Below are 7,542 nucleotides of genomic sequence, written 5' to 3'. Positions count from 1 at the left end.
TATTACCCCACTAGAGAGCTCATAGTACCAAATTACCCCACTAGAGAACTCATAGTACCATATTACCCCACTATAGAGCTTATAGTACTATATTACCCCACTAGAGAGCTCATAGTACCAAATTACCCCACTAGAGAACTCATAGTACTATATTACCCCACTAGAGAGCTCATAGTACCAAATTACCCCACTAGAGAACTCATAGTACCATATTACCCCACTAGAGAGCTCATAGTACCATATTACCCCACTAGAGAACTCATAGTACTATATTACCCCACTAGAGAGCTCATAGTACCAAATTACCCCACTAGAGAACTCATAGTACCATATTACCCCACTATAGAGCTTATAGTACTATATTACCCCACTAGAGAGCTCATAGTACCATATGACCCCACTAGAGAGCTCATAGTACCAAATTACCCCACTAGAGAACTCATAGTACCATATGACCCCACTAGAGAGCTCATAGTACCATATTACCCCACTATAGAGCTTATAGTACCATATTACCCCACTAGAAAACTCATAGTACCATATTACCCCACTCGAGAGCTTATAGTACAATATTACACAACGAGAGAGATCATAGTACCATATTACCCCACTAGAGATCTTATAGTACCATATTACCCCACTAGAGAGCTTATAGTACCATATTACCCCACTAGAGATCTTATAGTACCATATTACCCCACTAGAGAGCTTATAGTACCATATTACCCCACTAGAGAGCTTATAGTACAATATTACCCAACTAGAGAGCTTATAGTACCATATTACCCCACTTGAGAGCAAATAGTACTATATCACCCCACTAGAGAGCTCATAGTACCATATTACCCAACTAGAGAGCTTATAGTACTATAATACCCAACTAGAGAGCAAATAGTACCATATTACCCCACTAGAGAGCTTGTAGTATCATATTACCCCAGTAGAGGGCTCATTGTACCATATTACCCCAGTAGAAGGCTCATAGTACCATATTACCCAACTAAAGAGCTTATAGTACCATATTACCCCACTAGAGAACTCATAGTACCATATTACCCCACTAGAGAGCTTATAGTACCATATTACCCCACTAGAGAGCTCATCGTACCATATTACCCCACTAGACAGCCTATAGTACTATATTACCCCACTAGAGAGCTCATAGTACCATATTACCCCACTAGAGAGCTTATAGTACTATATTACCCCAATAGAGAGCTCATAGTACCATATTACCCCACTAGAGAGCTCATCGTACCATATTACCCCACTAGACAGCCTATAGTACTATATTACCCCACTAGAGAGCTTATAGTACTATATTACCCCAATAGAGAGCTCATAGTACCATATTACCCCACTAGAGAGCTTATAGTGCCATATTACCCCACTAGTACACGCTCGTGGACCCTACAGAGTACGAGTACACACTGGTGGACCCTACAGAGTACTAGTACACACTGGTGGACCCTACAGAGTACGAGTACACACTGGTGGACCCTACAGAGTACGAGTACACACTGGTGGTCCCTACAGAGTACGAGTACACACTGGTGGTCCCTACAGAGTACTAGTACACACTGGTAGACCCTATAGAGTACTAGTACACGCTGGTGGTCCCTACAGAGTACTAGTACACGCTGGTGGTCCCTACAGAGTACTAGTACACGCTGGTGGTCCCTACAGAGTACTAGTACACGCTGGTGGTCCCTACAGAGTACTAGTACACACTGGTAGACCCTACAGAGTACTAGTACACGCTGGTGGTCCCTACAGAGTACTAGTACACGCTGGTGGTCCCTACAGAGTACTAGTACACACTGGTAGACCCTACAGAGTACTAGTACACGCTGGTGGTCCCTACAGAGTACTAGTACACACTGGTAGACCCTACAGAGTACTAGTACACGCTGGTGGTCCCTACAGAGTACTAGTACACGCTGGTGGTCCCTACAGAGTACTAGTACACACTGGTGGTCCCTACAGAGTACTAGTACACGCTGGTGGTCCCTACAGAGTACTAGTACACGCTGGGTACTATTATACACTGTACTAGTACATGCTGGGTAGTATTATACACGCTGGTGGTCCCTACAGAGCACAATTGCAATGATGGTGACAATTACTAACGACCTTCTAGTCGCATCAGATAAAGGACTTGTCTCTGTTCTGGTCTTGTTAGACCTTAGTGCTGATAAAGGACTTGTCTCTGTACTTGTCTTGTTAGACCTTAGTGCTGATAAAGGACTTGTCTCTGTTCTGGTCTTGTTAGACCTTAGTGCTGATAAAGGACTTGTCTCTGTTCTGGTCTTGTTAGACCTTAGTGCTGATAAAGGACTTGTCTCTGTTCTGGTCTTGTTAGATCTTAGTGCTGATAAAGGACTTGTCTCTGTACTGGTCTTGTTAGACCTTAGTGCTGATAAAGGACTTGTCTCTGTACTTGTCTTGTTAGACCTTAGTGCTGATAAAGGACTTGTCTCTGTTCTGGTCTTGTTAGACCTTAGTGCTGATAAAGGACTTGTCTCTGTTCTGGTCTTGTTAGACCTTAGTGCTGATAAAGGACTTGTCTCTGTTCTGGTCTTGTTAGACCTTAGTGCTGATAAAGGACTTGTCTCTGTTCTGGTCAACTCAACTATATCTGTGGATCAAGCCAGATGAAATCCACCAGGTCGCTAAACTTCAAGCGTGTCTTAAAGACATCAAAACCTGGATGACCTGACACTTCCTGCTGCTGAACTCGGACAAGACTGAAGTCACCTATGGAACATCTCAAAGATCCGGCACATCCTGTCTCAAAGCGATGCAGAAACAATGATTAAGCAACTGCAACTCCGTATTATCAGTCTGCTCCGGTAAATCCCTTGGATCTCTCCAGTTGATCCAGAATGCTGCAGCTCGTGTACTAACGAGGACGCGGAAGAGAGATCACATTACTCCTGTGATAGCTGCTCTCCACTGGCTTCCTGTAAGATCGAGAATCATATTTAAAATCCTTCTCCTTGCCTACAAAGCCTTAACTGGTGATGCAACATCATATCTTAAGGAGCTCATAGTACCATATTACCCCACTAGAGAGCGTAAAGTACCATTTTACCCCACTATAGAGCTTATAGTACTATATTACCCCACTAGAGAGCTCATAGTACCAAATTACCCCACTAGAGAACTCATAGTACCATATTACCCCACTAGAGAGCTCACAGTACCATATTACCCCACTAGAGAACTCATAGTACTATATTACCCCACTAGAGAGCTCATAGTACCAAATTACCCCACTAGAGAACTCATAGTACCATATTACCCCACTATAGAGCTTATAGTACTATATTACCCCACTAGAGAGCTCATAGTACCAAATTACCCCACTAGAGAACTCATAGTACTATATTACCCCACTAGAGAGCTCATAGTACCAAATTACCCCACTAGAGAACTCATAGTACCATATTACCCCACTATAGAGCTTATAGTACCATATTACCCCACTAGAGAGCTCATAGTACCATATGACCCCACTAGAGAGCTCATAGTACCAAATTACCCCACTAGAGAACTCATAGTACCATATGACCCCACTAGAGAGCTCATAGTACCATATTACCCCACTATAGAGCTTATAGTACCATATTACCCCACTAGAAAACTCATAGTACCATATTACCCCACTCGAGAGCTTATAGTACAATATTACACAACGAGAGAGATCATAGTACCATATTACCCCACTAGAGATCTTATAGTACCATATTACCCCACTAGAGAGCTTATAGTACCATATTACCCCACTAGAGATCTTATAGTACCATATTACCCCACTAGAGAGCTTATAGTACCATATTACCCCACTAGAGAGCTTATAGTACAATATTACCCAACTAGAGAGCTTATAGTACCATATTACCCCACTTGAGAGCAAATAGTACTATATCACCCCACTAGAGAGCTCATAGTACCATATTACCCAACTAGAGAGCTTATAGTACTATAATACCCAACTAGAGAGCAAATAGTACCATATTACCCCACTAGAGAGCTTGTAGTATCATATTACCCCAGTAGAGGGCTCATTGTACCATATTACCCCAGTAGAAGGCTCATAGTACCATATTACCCAACTAAAGAGCTTATAGTACCATATTACCCCACTAGAGAACTCATAGTACCATATTACCCCACTAGAGAGCTCATCGTACCATATTACCCCACTAGACAGCCTATAGTACTATATTACCCCACTAGAGAGCTTATAGTACTATATTACCCCAATAGAGAGCTCATAGTACCATATTACCCCACTAGAGAGCTCATCGTACCATATTACCCCACTAGACAGCCTATAGTACTATATTACCCCACTAGAGAGCTCATAGTACCATATTACCCCACTAGAGAGCTTATAGTACTATATTACCCCAATAGAGAGCTCATAGTACCATATTACCCCACTAGAGAGCTCATCGTACCATATTACCCCACTAGACAGCCTATAGTACTATATTACCCCACTAGAGAGCTTATAGTACTATATTACCCCAATAGAGAGCTCATAGTACCATATTACCCCACTAGAGAGCTTATAGTGCCATATTACCCCACTAGTACACGCTCGTGGACCCTACAGAGTACGAGTACACACTGGTGGACCCTACAGAGTACTAGTACACACTGGTGGACCCTACAGAGTACGAGTACACACTGGTGGTCCCTACAGAGTACGAGTACACACTGGTGGTCCCTACAGAGTACTAGTACACACTGGTAGACCCTATAGAGTACTAGTACACGCTGGTGGTCCCTACAGAGTACTAGTACACGCTGGTGGTCCCTACAGAGTACTAGTACACGCTGGTGGTCCCTACAGAGTACTAGTACACGCTGGTGGTCCCTACAGAGTACTAGTACACACTGGTAGACCCTACAGAGTACTAGTACACGCTGGTGGTCCCTACAGAGTACTAGTACACGCTGGTGGTCCCTACAGAGTACTAGTACACACTGGTAGACCCTACAGAGTACTAGTACACGCTGGTGGTCCCTACAGAGTACTAGTACACACTGGTAGACCCTACAGAGTACTAGTACACGCTGGTGGTCCCTACAGAGTACTAGTACACGCTGGTGGTCCCTACAGAGTACTAGTACACACTGGTGGTCCCTACAGAGTACTAGTACACGCTGGTGGTCCCTACAGAGTACTAGTACACACTGGTGGTCCCTACAGAGTACTAGTACACGCTGGTGGTCCCTACAGAGTACTAGTACACGCTGGTGGTCCCTACAGAGTACTAGTACACACTGGTGGTCCCTACAGAGTACTAGTACATGCTGGTGGTCCCTACAGAGTACTAGTAGACGCTGGTGGTCCCTACAGAGTACTAGTACACGCTGGTGGTCCCTACAGAGTACTAGTACACGCTGGTGGTCCCTACAGAGTACTAGTACACGCTGGTGGTCCCTACAGAGTACTAGTACACGTGAGCTGGTCTCCAGTGAGAAACCCAACGAGGCGACTGAAACAAACACTCGACTGTTTGTTTCAATCGCCTCGTTGATGATTTCCCAGAAACCGAAGCAGCTGCTTCTCTCCTCTCATGACTCACCTTCCACTCATTCTAATTCATTAGTGTTCAATACGTCTGAATTATTCTGCTGTTATTATTTTGACCCTTTTTATTTTGTTAAATTGCTTTGAATTTATCTTTTTTTTTCTTTGTAAATGTTTGAACTCATATATTGATATATACTTATTATTATTTTTTTTATATTAACCATACTTGTGCAGGAGAGCTGGTGAAAATTGGTACAGAGGAGACACAAATGGAATAAAAGTGGAACTAATGAATTAATTCAATGTAATATTTAAAACAAATAAAACGATTTAATAAAAGTACGTTGATACTTCATACTTCCTGTTTTATATTGGCTTTACATCCTTAGTGTAATACAAATAATGAATATGATAATACTATTATTGCAAACAAACCCTCTTCCTTTAATGTGTACTTTAAAACATCCATTACATACTTAAACATTATTACTTTTACAATAATATGATGTCATCTCTCACATGTTTTTTCAAGAAAATTGACTTCAATCAAAATAGTTTATTTTCTGGAAACAGAATTTTATTTTAATTTTAATTAACTAAATTATAATAATAAACTCTTCATGTGTGTTGTTGTATTATTAACAGTAATACTATTAGTATAGCTTTCATTGTTTCCTGCATGTTTTACAGACTAAGATCTAACCCACAACAACAAATGTAAATGTAATATTGTAACTTCCGTCAAACCTTTATTTCTGCTGGGTTAAAAATTACAATAACATCAGTAATGTGCTTAAAATATACATTTGATGTTTTTGTACTTCATGTGTACTGTAAATGTATTCTTTAAATCCCGGGTGATCATGGGAAGTGATAGTTCGGAATGCGATGAGGTATAATTAAAAAGTATTTAATAAAAGGTTCATCACAAAAACAGCGTATGCCTTCTCGATTGAGGCCCTCTCTGGCTCACAGATTCACAGTCTGTCCCCAGTTAGCCGCCTCGGTGGTTCAAGAGCCCCTTCCAGTCTCTCGTGTTAGTTTATCCGTCACATTCACAGAGCTTCCATTGGTTAGTTCTATTACTTCACACCTTTTCCTGCCATTTTACTCATTCATACGCCTACAGATTCAGGGGCGGCACTATTCTTCTTCTTCTCCAGAAAAAGGGTAGATTCTATCATCTCAAAAGTCAATGTTCAGCGCCGCCCCCTCAGGCGAACAAGAGAACTACACTTCCTTCTAATAAAAGAGTACCCAGGCATCCACATGCACTACGCAAACGTTGTTTTAAACTCCATTCACACATTAATCATTAACAAAAACAGTGACATTCATATGCATACAATTACACAATCTTCAAAATAATATCCCTTATTAATTATCATATTTCATGCATTGTAATTTACACAAACAATAATTTATATAGATGTGCAAGTCCAAATGTGACAAACAAAGTTTAAAAAACCCTTCAGTACTTTGCTACCATATACTATGAGTTCATACTGATAACATAGTTATACGTGTTTTTCCAAAACTTCTTTAGAAAGTACTTTTAAACCGTGACAGGATAGTATAGACTTTCCCATGTCTCAGAAGACAGAAAAGTGAATCATGTTATCTACTTCACAAACAGGAATGATAAATACTCAATATATATATATATATATATATATATATATATATATATATATATATATATATACACAACAGCACAATGTATTAATTTAGGAAATTAAACAATAAAGAAAGTGCAAAAATGCAAAGTATAAACATTGCTAAGTATAGTATTTAAAAACTCAACAGACTAATTCATCAAGAATATATTAAAATAAGTACTGATTTCTTGCCTTGATCGATTTGTCAAAATCATCAATATTAGGAGTTCACCAATTTGAAGAATGAAGGTTAATAAAATCTATAAAAAACACAATGAACATTTTCAGCTGATTTGCGGAAGTTAGAATCTGGTAGAAAGGACCTCTCATAGA

The 7,542-nt window shown here is 40.5% G+C and overlaps 1 pseudogene across 1 annotated transcript in view; it reads left to right on the top strand.

Annotated features, from left to right (window-relative positions):
• The first annotated feature begins 7,396 nt into the window (after nt 1-7,396).
• LOC306732903 (histone H4-like) overlaps nt 7,397-7,542 on the top strand; it is a 588-nt pseudogene continuing 442 nt past the window's right edge. The window contains exon 1 of the transcript in view: nt 7,397-7,542. This exon is cut by the window's right edge and continues 442 nt beyond it. The product of the transcript in view is annotated as a histone H4-like (transcript).

The sequence above is a fragment of the Taurulus bubalis genome, assembly GCF_910589615.1.
Source record: "Taurulus bubalis genome assembly, chromosome: 2".
Lineage (NCBI taxonomy): Eukaryota > Metazoa > Chordata > Actinopteri > Perciformes > Cottidae > Taurulus > Taurulus bubalis.
The sequence above is the reverse complement of the archived record's forward strand: the minus strand, read 5'-3'. Positions and strand labels throughout refer to the sequence as shown.